General features: G+C 40.8%; 1 protein-coding gene across 12 annotated transcripts in view; it reads right to left on the bottom strand.

Moving 5' to 3' along the window:
• DUSP16 (dual specificity phosphatase 16) overlaps window positions 1–16,022 on the bottom strand; it is a 209,326-nt gene that overhangs the window by 65,214 nt on the left and 128,090 nt on the right. The gene's annotated exons all lie outside the window — the stretch shown is intronic.

The raw sequence follows: 16,022 nt of genomic DNA, 5'->3' as shown, positions 1-16,022 counted from the left end.
TTACACTGGTCAGAATGGCCATCATCAAAAAGTCTACAAACAGGAGTTCCCATGTGGCACAGTGGAAACAAATCCAACTAGGAACCATGAGGTTGCAGGTTTGATCCCTGGCCTCGCTCAGTGGGTTAAGGATCCGGCATCACCGTGAGCTGTGGTGTAGGTAGCAGACATGGCTTGGATCCAGCGTTGCTGTGGCTGTGGTGTAGGCCAGTGGCTACAGCTCTGATTAGAGCCCTAGCCTGGGAACCTCCATATGCTGCGGGTGTGGCCCTAAAAGGACAAAAGATTTAAAAAAAAAAAAAAAAAAAAAAAAGGCTACAAACAGTAAGTGCTGGAGAGGGTATGGAGAAAAAGGAACGCTATTACACTTTTGGTGGGTCTGTAAATTGGTGAAACCACTGTGGAAAACAGTATGGAGATTCCTCAGAAAACTGAAAATAGAATTACCATTTGACCCAGCAATCCCACTCCTGGGCATCTATCCAGAGAAAACCATGATTCTAAAAGACACATACTCCAATGTTCATTGTAGCGCTATAAACAACAGCCGAGACACGGAAACAACCTAAATGTCTATCTACAGAGGAGTGGATCAAGAAAATGTGGTACATATATACTCAGCCATTAAAAGAAAAGAAATAATGGCATTTGCAGCAACACGGATGGACCTAGAAATTATCATGCTAAATGAAGCCAGTCAGACAATGAGACCCAACATTAAACGCTATCACATATGGAATCTAAAAAAAGGACACAGTGAACTCTTTTGCAGAACAGATACTGACTCACAGACTTTGAACAACTGATGGTTTCCAAATGAGACAGGTTCAGGAGTGGGGGGATGCACTAAGGGTTTGGGATGGAAATGCTCTAAAATTTGGTTGTGATGATTGTTGTACACCTATAAATGTAATAAAATTAAGAAAAAAAATTTTTAATTAACATACCAAAAAAACAAAAGAAAAAGATACATGTTCCCGTAAGTTCATCACAGTACTAGTCACAACAGCCAAGACATGGAAACAACTTAAATGTCCATTGACAGATGAATGAATGAAGATGATGTGGCACATACACAATGGAATACTACTCAGTCATAAAAAAGAACAAAATAATGCCATTTGCAACAATATGGATGGAACTAGAGACTCTCATACTAAGTGAAGTAAGTCAGAAAGAGAAAGACAAATACCATATGATATCACATTACCCAGAACCTAATATATGGCACAAATGAACTTTTCCACAGAAAAGAAACGCATGGACTTGGAGAACAGAATTGCAGTTGCCAAGGGGGAGGGGAAGGGGGAGGGGGAAGGACAGACTGGAAATCTGGGGTTAATAGATGCAAACTATTGCATGTGAAGTGGATAAGCAATGAAATCCTGCTGTATAGCAGAGGGAACCACATCCAGTCACTTATGATGGAACATGATGGAGAATAATGTGAGAAAAAGAATATATATATATATATACACACATGTATGACTGGGTCACTTTGCTGTACAGTAGAAATTGACAGAATACTGTAAATCAACTATAATGGAAAAAATTAAAAATCATAAAATAAATTGTCAGAAGATCTAAATAAGAGTTCCTACTGCAGCACAGTAGGTTAAGAATCCAACTATAGGAGCTCCTGTCATGGCACAGCAGAAACAAATGCGACTAGGAACTATGAGGTTGCAGGTTCTATCCCTGGCCTTGCTCAGTGGGTTAAGGGATCTGGCGTTGCTGTGAGGTGTGGTGTAGGTTGCAGACACAGCTCAGATCTGGTGTTACTGTGGCTCTGGCGTAGGCCGACAGCTGTAGCTCCGATTAGACCCCTAGCCTGGGAACCTCCATATGCCATGGGTACAGCCCTAAAAAGACAAACAAATAATACTAATAATCCAACTATAGTGGCTGGGTCGACAGACTTGTGGGTTTGATCCCCAGTCCTGCAGAGTGGGTTAAGGATCTGGCATTGTAGCAACTGTGGTGTAGGTTGCAACTGGCTCAGAACTGATCCCTGGCATGGGAACTTCCATATGCTGCAGGTGCAGCAATGAAAAAAAATTTTTTTTAAAGATGTAAATAGGTATTTCTCCAAAGACATACAAATGGAAAAAAAAAAAAAAAGATGCTCAACATCACTATTTATTAAAGAAACGCAAATCAACACTACAATGAGGTTATCAACTCACACCAGTCAGAATGGCCATCATCAAAAATTCTATAAACATGAGCTCCCAATGTGGCACAATGGGATCAGCAGCATCTTGAGAGCCTCTGGGACGGGGGTTCGATCCCTGCCCAGCACAATGGGTCAGGGATCCGGTGTTGCCGCACCTATGGCTTAGGTTGAGACTGTGGCTCCAATCTGATCCCTGACCTGAGAGCTCCATATGCCAAAAATGACACACACACACACACACACGTCTTCAAACAAAATAAACACTGGCAAGGGTGTGGAGAAAAGGGAACCCTCCTATACTGTTGGTGGGAACGTAGGCTGGTGCCACACTGTGGAGAGCAGTGCGGAGGTTCCTTAAAAATCTAAATATAGACCTACTACATGATCTAGCGATCCCACTTCTGGGCATATAACCAAAGAAAACCATAATTTGAAGACACATTCACCCCAGTGTTCACTGCAGCACTATTTACAACAACCAAGACCTGGAAGCATCCTAAATGTCCATCGACAGAGGAGTGGATAAAGAAGAGGAGGCACATATGTACACTGACTATTACTCAGCCACAAAAAGAATACAATAATGCCATTTAAACAACATGGATGGATGACCGATATTAAGTGATGTCAAAGACAAATATCATATATCACTGGCACAAATATCATATATCACTATGTGGATTCTAATGAAAATGATACAAAACAACTTATTTATACGACAAACAAATTCACAGATTTCAAAATTCAAACTTAAGAGTTACCAAAAGAGAAACCGGGTGGGGGAGAGGGGTAAACTGGGAGGATGGGACTGACACATACACACTACTATATATACAACAGATAACTAATAAGGACCTACTACACAGCACAGGGAGGTCCACTCAATGTTCTGTAATAACCTATACAGGAAAAAAGATCAGACATATGTGTATGCATAAATGAGTTACTTCACTGTAAACCTGAAGCTAATACAACACTGTAAATAAACTACACCCCAATAATTTGTTTTTAAATTAATACCTTAAGTGAAAGACAGCAAATGATAAAGGGAGCAAACTGTTAATAGTAGGTACTGATCTTTTATCTTCTCTGGAAGTACAAAATTATCTCCAAACAAAAAGGTTAAAATAACCTCTACAAACTGTAAGATCCAAAACTTCTACTTTCAATAAATTATCCTATATAAATATTTAATCAAGAATATTTTATGTGAAACATCGCTCACTGAAACATGTCTGTAAATATAAAAAGCTGAAAACATAAGAGTTCCCATTGTGGCGCAGAGGAAATGAATCTGACTAGGAACCATGAGGTTGCGGGTTCGATCCCTGGCGTCGCTCAGTGTGTTAAGGATCTAGTGTTGCTGTGAGCTGTGGCGCAGGCTGGCAGCTGCAGCGCCAATTAGACCCCTAGCCTAGGAACCTCCATATGCCACAGGTGCAGCCCTAAAAAAAAAAAAAATCTCAATGTCAATGGATGACAGATTGGCTAAATATATTATCAATGTAGCATTGTTCCATGTGGCTCTAAAAATGTCTATCTATATGTAATGATACAGAATGCTTTCCAAACATAGATATTCTTTTGTGAAGAAGAAAAAAAAAGGGATACAGGAAGAATGGGTTTACCCCAGCAACAAAAGCAATAAAAATAATTAAAAATTTAAAAACTCAAGAAGCCTAGGAATGTCTTGATTCAGTTAGGAAAGAATTTAAGCCTGTTCTCTATATTTATTTATGGAGCTAGTTATTTATTTGTATCTGTAGATACAAATAATTTTCTCTTACAACACTGGTATTATAAACTTTGTTATTAAAAAAAAACTAATACAATCTTGGATGCCATTCATGCCTATGACTAAATCAAGATTTCACAAATTGTTTCATTCAAATATAACATATATTTCAAAAAGCATACAAATCACAGATACATAAAGAACTTCTAAAAAGTTAACTCATTTAACTACCATCCTGATGAAGTCATAGAAGACTCTAGAAGTTAACCTCATATACCATTCCATCAATCTCCCTCCCTAAAGGTAACCGCTATCCTGACTTCTTACCCATATATGAGTTCTGCTGGTTTTTTAACTCTTTTGTGTCTGAACTCTTTTACTTAACATATATTTGAGGCCATGCCGTTGTAAATAGCATCCATTTTTCCTGTTGGCTGCTCTATGGTATTTCTCCATTCTTCTACTGATAGACCATTTGGGTTGTTTCCAGTTTAGAGTTATTATCAATTATGCTATGAACGTTCTTGTACCTGTGTTTTGGTGAACACAAGCACATGTTGGATTTGCTGGATCAGAGGCATGATGAGTGCTCACACAGCTTTAACATAACACTATTCATTTTCCAAAGCAGTGGTGCTGATTTACAATTCCACCATCAGTGTTTCAAAGTTCCAGCTGTTCTACATCCTTGCAGACACTTGATATTTTCAAGGGGTTTTTTTTGGTTGTTATTTGGGTGTTTTAAAGTGTTAACAATCCTGGGTCCATGTGTAGTGGTGATTCACTATAGTTTTATTTAACATTCTTTGAAGACTATTGTATTGAGCACCTCTAGAAGCTGTTATTTTAACTTCCTGTATTTAGATCTACAATTGACCTGGAATTTATTTTTATGTACGATGTGAGGTAGGGGTCAAAATTATGGAGAGGCAATTGGTTCAGGACCATTTATTGAAAAGATTTTTCTTTCTACATTGCTGTGGAATTCCACCTGAAACACAAATTAAGTGTGTGCTTATATATATATATATATATATATATATATATATATACATATGAACTCAGATACATATATATAACTCACATACACATATTTATACATAAATTGTGGGTCTTTTTTTTTTTTTGTCTTTTTGCTATTTCTTTGGGCCGCTTCCGCGGCATATGGAGGTTCCCAGGCTAGGGGTCAAATCAGAGCTGCAGCCACCGGCCGACGCCAGAGCCACAGCAACGCGGGATCCGAGCCGCGTCTGCAACCTACACCACAGCTCACGTCAATGCCGGATCGTTAACCCACTGAGCAAGGGCAGGGACTGAACCCGCAACCTCATGGTTCCTAGTCGGATTCGTTAACCACTGCGCCACAACGGGAACTCCATGGGTCTTTTTCTGAACTCTGTTCTATTCCATTGATCTAGTTGTTTATTCTACAATGCATATCCAATAGTGTAAGTCCTGCAATTTTGTTTTCTTCAATATTACCTTGACTATTCTTGCCATCTGTGTTTCCACATAAATTTATTTTTAATTTTACGACTGCCCTTGCAGCATATGGAAGTTCCCACGCCAGGGGTCAAATCGGAACTGCAGCTGTGATCTACACCACAGCCACAGCAACATGTGATCTGAGTCACATCTGCAAACTACATCACAGCTTAGGGCAAAGCCAGATCCTTAACCCACAGAGCAAGGCCAGGGATCAAACCTGCATCCTCATGGATGCTAGTCAGATTCATTAACCCCTGAGCCAGGATGAGAACTCCTAAATTTACTTTTTACAAAACATCTTTAATTTATAAAACGTACAACTCCTGGGTTTTGGTATACAATTCTGTGAGTTCTAATCAAACGTGTAATGTAGCCACCATCACAACCAAGACAGAACTTCTATCACCCCCAAAATTTTCTTTGTGCCACTCCTTTGTAATCAACTCCTTCCCCCCACCCTCTAACCCTGGCAACTACTGACCTATTCTCCATAGCTACAGTTTTGCCTTTTCTAGAATATGACTTAAATTGAATCATATACTGTATCACCTTTCAACAGTGGCTTCTACTCAAACTACTGCCTTTAAGACTCATGTATGTGGGAGTTCCCATCATGGCTCAGTGGTTAGCGAACCCAATTAGCAACCATGAGGATGTGGGTTCTATCCCTGGCCTTGCTCAGTGGGTTAAGGATCCGGCATTGACGTGAGCTGTGGTGTAGGTTGCAGACGCGGCTCGGACCCCGAGTTGCTGTGACTCTGGTGTAGGCCTGCGGCTGCAGCTCCACATCAACCCCTAGACTGGGAACCTCCATATGCCACAGATGCAGCCCCAAATAGACAAAAAAAAAAAAAAAAAAAATGCATGTTGTTGCATTTGTCAACGGTTTGCTTGTAGGGATGTACCACCACTTCTTCTTGTATCTTCATTCACCAGTTGCAGCACATTTGGGTGCTCTGTACTTTTGAGTGATTATTCATTAAGCTGCATAAACATCTGAGTACAGGTTTTTGTGTGAACCTGTTAAGTTTCAATTTATCTTAAGTAAACACCTCAGAGTATGACTGATGAGTCATATGGTAAGTGTACTTTCATCCATATAAGAAACTGCTGAACTGGTTTCCAAGACAGTTGTACCATTTTTCACTCCCACCAGCAATGGAGGAAAGTCCCATTTGCTCTCTATCCTCAATGGAACCTGATTTCATGTTTAGGAAGTCACTGTTCTTGTTTGATAGCAGCTTTTTTTTTTTTATCATGAACAGATATTAGATTTTGCCAAACAGTTTGTCTGAATATGAGGTAGTCATATGACTTTTCTACTCTTTTACACTTAATGGGATGAATTATACTAACTGACTTTGAATACTATCAAAACATTTTTGGAGTTCCCATCATTGCTCAGCAGTTAACAAACCTGACTAGTATCCATGAGGACTCGGGGTCAATCCGTGGCCTCGCTCAGCGGGTTAAGGATCTGATGTTGCCATGAGCTCTGGCGTAGGTCACAGACATGGCTTGGATCTGGTGTTGCTGTTGCTGTGGCGTAGGCCGGTGGCTACAGTTCCAATTAGACCCCTAGGCCTGGGAACGTCCATATGCTGCAGGTGCCGCCCTAAAAAAAGAAAAGAAAAAAAAATTCTTATTTACACTGTCCTTATTTAATTAGAAAAGCTTGCTTACTTATTACACAAATCATGATTAAATCCAATTACTAAAAGATAAAAAGGTACATAGATAAATGAGGTCTAATGATACTCTAAACACTACTATCTAATCAAAACTATGATCCCAGAGTTCCCTTATGGGGCAGTGGGTTAATGAGCCAGTGTTGTCACTGCAGTGGCTCAGGTTGCTGCCGTGGCTCAGGTTTGGTCCCTGGCCCAGGAACTTCCACATGCCAAGGGTGCGGAAAAAAAATTACGATCCTAACAACAAGGACTTACTGTATGCCATGGGGAACTATATTCAATACCCTGTAATAACCTATAATGGAAAAGAATCTGGAAAAGTATATATAAGTATATATAAATACATATAAAATATATATATATATATAACTGAATCACTTGGCTGTACGTCTGAAACCAGCACATTGTAAATTAACTAAATTTTTTTTTTTTGCTTTTTTTAGGGCCACACATGCAGCATATGGAAGTTCCTAGGCTAGATAGAGGAAGCAACTGCCAGCCACAGCCACAGCAGATCCCAGCTGTATCTGTGACCTACCCGCAGCTCATGGCAACACTGGATCCTTAACCCAGTGAGCCGGGGATCAAACCCACATCCTTATGGATACCAGTCAGGTTTGTTACCAATGAGCCACAATAGGAACTCCCTACTTCAAATTTTTATAAAAGGGGTTTAAAAAATAAATTAAATGGTTGTGAGGTGGGGTGGGGGACACATGAGCCTTTCAGTCACATTTCCTGGCAAATCTTTCCCCACCAAATAAAGCAGACCAGAGAAATGGTGACCAAATCAGTCCCAGAACCAATACGTACCACGCCAACGTTTACTATGTGGATTCAGAAACATCCAAAAGGAAAAAGAACTTCTATTACAAATAATATTGATGTTGTAGTAATAATAACACCATATACTTTCAGAAACCAAAAATGAAGGTATACAGAAATAGGTTACATTTCCCATGTACCATAAAGGATGAATCATGAAAACAAGACAGTTTTACATATTATAAAACGTATGAAATGCTATCATTGTAGGGAAAACCTTACACCCTCTTGATGATGACAATGATGAATTCTGACCTACTGATTACCAATGGTAAGTTAGTTTTGTCTTTTCACCTTACCTATGCTTTTTTTCATAATTAAATGACTAATCTATGAACAGAGGGATGGTGATGAGGAGCCCCACAGACCCTAGATAATCTTTTGCAGTGAAACCATCATCATGTTATCAAATGCATTTTCAATCCTCGAGTTGACTGTATAACCTAGATTAAGAATGACATCAGGAGTTCCCGTGGTGGCACAGTGGTTGGCGAATCCGACTGGGAACCATGGGGTCGCGGGTTCGATCCCTGACCTTGCTCAGTGGGTTGAGGATCAGGCGTTGCCGTGAGCTGTGGTGTGGGTCGCAGACGCAGCTCGGATCCTTCGTTGTTGTGGCTGTGGCGTAGGCCAGTGGCTATAGCTCCGAATGAACCCCTAGCCTGCGAATCTCCATGTGCCGCGGGAGTGACCCTAGAAAAGGCAAAAAGACAAAAAAAAAAAAAAAAGACATTGGACGGCTCTGAACATTTTTCCAGCTTCTCACAAGGCAGCTTTCCGAAGTTGCCTCAGTCCCTTACATGAGTTCCCCGGTTCACACACCTGGCTATATTTAGCATTTTGGCAAAAGAAGGGACTGGTAATGCTCCATGGAGACCTGACAACATGCCAGAAGGCAACGCGGATGCCACAGGAGGTTGAAAACAAAGACAATGCTGGACTCGACATCTTGAGTTCTACTGCAAGCACTACCAGCAACTCACTCTTTCTGAATCACCACGTGAACACTCCTCACCTACTCACATGTGGTTTCCTGGGTTCTGCCTGTTTACCTTATAATACCTCACAGGATTCTGTCAGCATCAGAGAGTCACAGTGCCATATGCTGACAGCACAACTCCACATAACCAAGATGAACTCCCTCAAGACTGGTTATCTGTCAGGCAGTATCTATAACATGCAAAAATTAATAATATCAAGCACTTGGAATCTGAAAGTGATTCTAAACATATCGTGATAGAGTCCACGTACCCTTTGACATCAACCACCGAAATCACAGCACTGTTTTGGTTTGTTTCTGCTTTTTAGGGCCGCACCCGCAGCATATGGAGGATCCCAGGCTAGGGGTGAACTGGAGCTACAGCTGCCAACCTACACCACAGCCACAGCAACACAGATCTGAGCCACATCTGGGACCTACACCATAGCTCCCAGCAACACTGGATCCTTAACCCACTACCTCATGGTTCCTAGTCAGATTCGTTTCTGCTGCGCCAAAACAGGAACTCCTGTTTTTTTAACTGCTACCAAAACATCACTATGAAAGCCAGGGACAGGGAATAAACCAAATCAGTTGGGTAATATTTCTGTAAACCTCGCATTTAACACAAAAATATAGCAAGTTTTACAGACGAATAAGAAGTCACTGAACTTGGACTAGTTCTGTTTGCTCTCTGTGTTTAAAAGAACAAATACACTGTCCAATGAACTTTGGCTTCTATTTCCTCATGGCCGTGAGTAGGTTTAAAAAACAACAACTACTGTATACCTCCAGGGAAAGTACAAGCTCCAGCAGTCTGCCACATACCCTCGGAACGACTTGTGTGAGGCAACAGTTAAAGAAGTGACCACTAGGCCCAGGATCTGAAGGTGATGCTATACCATAAAGAGCCAGATGAGTAAGATTAAAAGCAAGCAAACTAAAGATCCATCCCATGGAACTGTGGTGGAGCACTTCTCACCAGCCATCAACAAAGATTTCTTAGTCTAGGAATCAGATTATTACTAAAGGTCCAAGGAAATTTTTGGTGCCAGAGGTCACTGGGGAAAAGCCAATACTCTAAACTCAGTATTTTAGAGCTGGAAGATACCTTGGTTAATCATCTTGTCCATCCACTTGGTTTTATAGGTAGCGAAGAGGAGGGGGTGGAGGAAAAGGACGACGCACTGGAAGCCTCAAACCCTCTCTGGAAGTATAAAACCTTGAGTCAAACAAGCTGCAGAGATAATGGCTACAGATGGGGGAGGTGACTCTGCAGCAACTATACCCTGCTGGCTCCATTTCTGTGTCCTTGCACCATATCACACCTCATCTGTGAGCGGTTCTATGTGGCTAATTCTTTTTCATTTTTAAATTTAATCTTATTTTATATTTTTATGGCTATGCCTGCAGCCTATGGAAGTTTCCGGCCCAGGGACTGAATCCGAGCCACAGCTGTGACTATGCCAGCTCCTTTAAACCTGATTAATTCTTTTTTAAAAAGAGAAAAGGGCATCTTACAAATCAACTATAAAAAATTAAATAACTGATCAAAAATGGGCAAAGGACTTAAACAGGTATTTCTCCAAAGATGATACACGAAAGGCCAATAAGCAGGTGAAAAGAGTCCCATCCTTACTAATCAGCAGAGAAATGCAAAGTAGAAACACAATGAGGTATCACATCAAACCTGTTAGAATGGCCTTCTTAAAAAAAAAAAAAAAAAAAAAAAAAAAAAAAAAAAAACAACAACAACAACAAAAAAAAAACCTAAAAAACAGAAAATAACAAGAGTTGCCAAGGATGTGGAAAAATTAGAACCTCTGCGCACTGTTGGTGGGATTGCAAAAGGGAACAAGTACTGTATAAAATGGAATGGCTTTTCTTCAAAAAATTAGAAATACAACCACCATATTATCCAGGTTTTCCACTTCTGGGTATTTATCCAATAGAATTGAAAGCAGGGTTTCCAAGACACAGTTGTACATCCATGTTAATAGCAGCGTAATAGCACTATAGCCAAAAGCAACCCAAGTGTCTATCAACAGGTGAATACACGAGATGTGATTATACATACAATGATAATACAACAATATTCAGCTTTAAAAAAGGAAGGGAGGGAGGGAGGCGTTCCCATAATAGCCCAGCAGAAAACGAATCTGACTAGTATCTGTGGGGATGCAGGTTCGATCCCTGGCTTCGCTCAGTGGCTTAAGGATCTGGTGCTGCCGTGAGCTGTGGTGTGGGCCGCAGATGTAGCTTGGATCAGGCATTACTGTGGCTGTGGTAAGGCCAGAAGCTACAGCTCCAATTTGACCCCTAGCCTGGGAATTTCCATATGCCACGGATGCAGCCCTAAAAAGACAAAAAAATAATAATAAAGGGAATCCTGTCTCATGTTACGACATGGATGAACCTCGAGGACATTATGCTAAATAAAATAAGTCACAAAAAGATAAATGCTATAGGAGTTCACGTACATGAGGCATCTACAAGTCATTCATAGGAACAGAACGCAGAATGGCAGTCACCAGAGGCTGGGTGGGGTAGGGGGAAGAGGTCTTTGCTGTTGAACAAGTACAGAGTTTCAGATTTGCAAGACGTCAAAAGTTCTAAAGACCTGTTTCACAACGATGTGAATATACTTACCACCACCAAACTGTACACTTAAAAATGGTTGTGACGATAAATTTTATGTTGTTTTTAACCACACTGGGGGGAAAAGAAAAAAAAAGCAATGGCAATATATCTCTTTTTCTGCATCCCTCCCAACCTTTCATACCCTAAAGAGCCAGAACTTCCGCAGGACACTATCTTCCTTCCCCCAAACTAGCCCACAGCAGAAGCTGGTGAGTGAGAAGGGGAGATGGCCAGCAGAGGACTGCCACCACTGACCTCCACTTTTCATTGTGACTTTGTCCCTCAGCCCAGTGGAGACTTGTGTGCTCGACCCCCAGCTGAAGAGTCCTGAGGGCACAGAATAACGAGTCTTTCACGTTAAACCATGAAGAGTAGATAATCAAGAGATGCTGGCGATAAGTATAAACTCCTTGATGACTGGAGTTCCCAGTAGTGGTAATGAACCTGATTAGTATCCATGAGGATGCAGGCTCGATCCCTCGCCTCGCTCAGTGGGTTAAGGATCTGGCATTGTTGTGAGCTGTGGTATACGTCGCAGATGTGGCTCGGATCTCACGTGGCTGTGGCTGTGGTATAGGCCAGCAGGTGCAGCTCCAATTGGACCCCTAGCCTGGGAACTTCCATATGCCATGGGTACAGCCCTAAAAAGACAAAAAACAAACAAACAAACAAAAAAAATCAGCCACTCAGTAATACTTGTTGATACCGATGACCATGACATGCTGATAACCACTGGCAAAAAGAATGGAAGTTCTGTTCAGAAAAAAAAACGCCTACCAAACTAAGAAGGTAAAGTGCTTATTTTAGGAAATGAATTAAGATCATTTCAATAATAAAAATCTCCACTGATTTCACAGTAACTTTTATTAAGAACTTAATTAACACCCCTTTTTCCTGGATAGTGGGTATCATCCTGCCTCACATTTGGTACTTGGAAATCCCCACCACCGCCAAATACTGCATGGCTTTCAACTAACATCACGTTAATGAGATTCTATGATGTGACGGCCACTGGCAGCATCTTAGATCCTGCCACATAGGTCATTTCTTCGCCGGAAAAAATTGCCGGGTTTTTTTTTTCCCAGTTGGGACCATATTCAAGAAGGGGTTTTCCACTGCACATGATTTTTATTGTTGGCTATAAACTCAAGAATATATAAAATCAAGGTTCCTGAATATTTACATTAACAAGGCTCTGAGTCATTCACATAATGAAAAATGAAAACAATTTCTTTAATTACATAGTTAAAAGGGCTTCGGCAGAAGGGAAAGTTTCTGATTTGGATAATCTATGGTAATGAAATTAGATGCTGCCTCTAGGCTGTTTAAAGCAGCTGTTAAATATGTCTACAAACACCTACTTTCTTCTTAAAAATACATTCCAAATTGCAGAGGCCTTTTGACCCATTTAAATGCCACAATTAATAATGTTTATCTCCAGGATCTTGCAATACTGATAAACCACAATAAATTGCATTGGGAACCTTCTATAAGATTTTTGTTGAATGGAAAATTAATACTTTTCAGGTTAACATCTAACAGCCTCTTTTGCAAGCAGTGTAATTGCTCTGTAATTTGTTAGAGTCGGGAATATGGCTTCCTATTCACCGTATATTCAAGGTCATATATCTTGATGGAATTCTATATGAGGAGTGAGATCAGAACCCTCTCTGAAACACAAGCACAATCCCATTTCAAGACATTTGAAACATCAGAGGTTCTGCCTCATTCAAGTCTAGTTGCTACAATGCATGCAGGGAATCACCTTCCTTTAGCTGTCCTTTAATTTTATCTAAGGCAAATAAGCAGTGCAAACACTATTACAAATAAGAACAAACATGCAATCAGCAAAAGGGGGTGTTCCACCAGATTTTAACTAAAAGCACTTAAAATGCTTCCTCTGCTGGGACAGGTAGCATTTTCTTATAACATCATGCTGAGGCTGTTTTGATTATAGATTATACACATATGTATATGTTCCCCTATTAAAATAAAAGTGCCATTAGTTTTCTTTTCTTTTTTTTGGGGGGGGGGTCTTTTTTGTCTTTTCAGGGCCACATCTGTGGCACATAGAGGTTCCCAGGTTAAGGGTCTAATCGGAGCTGTTGCTGCCGGCCAGAGCCGCAGCAATGCCAGATCCCAGCCACATCTGCAACCTACACCACAGCTCACGGCCACACCGGATCCTTAAATCCACTGAGTGAGGCCAGGGATTGAACCCGAAACCTCATGGTTCCTAGTTGGATTCATTTCCACTGCGCCAAGACAAGAACTCCCAGTTTTCCACTTTTAATGGAAAAATGGGGCGTAAGTATTATTCAACTTCCAAAAAGCCAAAACCCAATTAACTTCAGCTTTAATCTTCTAAATCATCAAGATCTTTATTAGCAATATTGCCCAGCTATCAAGATGACTATATAATACCACCTATCTTTAGTTCTGTCCACTTTTTTGATTTAAAAAAAAAAAAAAGGATGTTAGAGTTCTCACTGTGGAATAAAGAGTTAAGAATCTGACTACAGAAGCTTGGGTCACTGCGGAGGTGCAGATTCAATTCCCGCTAGTGCAGCAGGTTAAGGATCTGGCATTGCCTCAGCTGAGCACAGGTTGCAGCTGCAGCCTGGAGTCAGTCCCTGGCCTAAGAACTTCCATGTGCTGCAAGTGTGGTCATAAAATTAAAAAAAAAAATAACGTGAAATGGTCAAAAAAGGAAAAAAAAGAAGAGACAAGTTTTTGAACCAGAAGGTTCTTCAGAGGTTATCTAATACAACATTCTTATTTCACAATTGAGGAAGTTGAGACCTGTCTCTAAATTAGCTCTACAACTAATTGGGATATAGGTCTCTGTAATTTTCCACTAAAATTAGAAAGAAAAGGGAACACATAAGAAGGAAACACATAAAATAGTCTCCAGATGAGAGGAGAGTTGTAGCAAGCTGCTTAATACTCTATACTTTCCTCTCTTTCCTATTTGTGAGAGACACACCCAGCCAGCCACCCAAGAGATATTTCTTCCCCTTTTGCTAACTGAGGCCCAGCTGGTCCTGGGCAGCCAGAAACGTGCTTAAGCCTAGGAAATGCTACATGACAGGCGCTACACCAACCCTCGGGCCCCTTTTCCTGGGCCAGATGCTCATTTGCCCAGAATCTCCTGTGAAGCAGGGGCAGGCTTGAGAACCCATTCAAGCAAACAAGAACTTCACAGAAAACTGGATGGAAGCTTCGGGGGAGATTTTGTTCTCTGTTGGGCAAACCAAGGAGTAGGGCTTACTTGTTCTGCCTACTTCTTCCTCCTTGCCTTGAAAAGGAATGTGATACCTAGAGCTGAGGCAACCGTTTTGTGACCTGGTGGCAATAAGTGACCATACAAGAGATGGCAGAGAACCTGGGGCCCTGAGAACACCACTGAGCAGCTGAACCATTTGAGACCTCTGACCCGCATTAATAGTGAATAGCTTATGTTTAAGCCTCTGCTTATAGCTTTCTGTTAACTACAGCTGAAAGCAGTACTAAATTTTTTTTTAATTTCTGTGTCCTGCCACGATTTTTCTGCCCGATCCTTCCCATTACAAACATTTTATTCTGCTCTTACTCATGCAACTAAAAAGTGACAATATTATATTTCTCCTGCACAGGTAATAGAGACCAATTTAATTACTTTATAGTTACAGTACCTCAACTATATGACCCTATTAAAATAAATGTCATCAATACACAAAACAAAAGGGAAAAATACATGACTTAGAATCATGTCTGTTCTTGATTATTGACTTTTGATCCTTCCTTCTCCCATCTCAAATCCTTTTTGGAAGTGAGTACCACATAAATAACACACTGATAAAATGATCTCTCTCTGGACTAAACTCTTCTATCTCCTTTAATCATAACTGCCTGTTAGAAAAAAAACAAATATTAAAATTTCATTCTTGAATTTGCAGCCCCAAACCTGGCCCAGGCAATATTTTCACTTACTGATGCTTGGTAACCAAAGCTTAGAGACTTACCAGCACTACAGCAAATTCTTCTGTACAGGTTATAATAATAGAATTTGAATACTGGTATTACATTAAAAGTCAGAGTACCCAGTACAGTTATTTCACTAGTTATTTCAACTGTGTTTGAATGGACATCTTTCAAATATATGTTCACCTTCATGACTCTAGTTGCATCCATCTCTGGACACCCCTGGGCCCCATCTGTCCTGTGTCCAGCATATGGGAGAACTCAGTGCACCCCATACTCTTCCTCTGCCCCTCAATGCTCATCTCCACTCTCTGGTCACAGCCCATTTCTGCCTATAGTGGGTCCCATGATCACAAAGGTCTACTCCACTCCCAGCCTCCCTGGTTGGGAGAAAAGAACAACAGCTATGAACACCTGTTCTCTGGAGTGTGTAACCATCCCTCCCCTGCTGCCAATCAAGGAAAAAAGACTGAGTACCCTGGTTCTGAGCACAGACACAAATGGTTATGAATGAATATACACACA

This window comes from Sus scrofa, chromosome 5 (assembly GCF_054392235.1).
Source record: "Sus scrofa isolate SSC_HxYL_T2T_F1_AM1 chromosome 5, Sscrofa_HxYL_maternal_Yorkshire_Landrace_v2.0, whole genome shotgun sequence".
Lineage (NCBI taxonomy): Eukaryota > Metazoa > Chordata > Mammalia > Artiodactyla > Suidae > Sus > Sus scrofa.
Note: the sequence above shows the minus strand (reverse complement) of the source record. Positions and strands in the feature narration are given on the sequence as shown.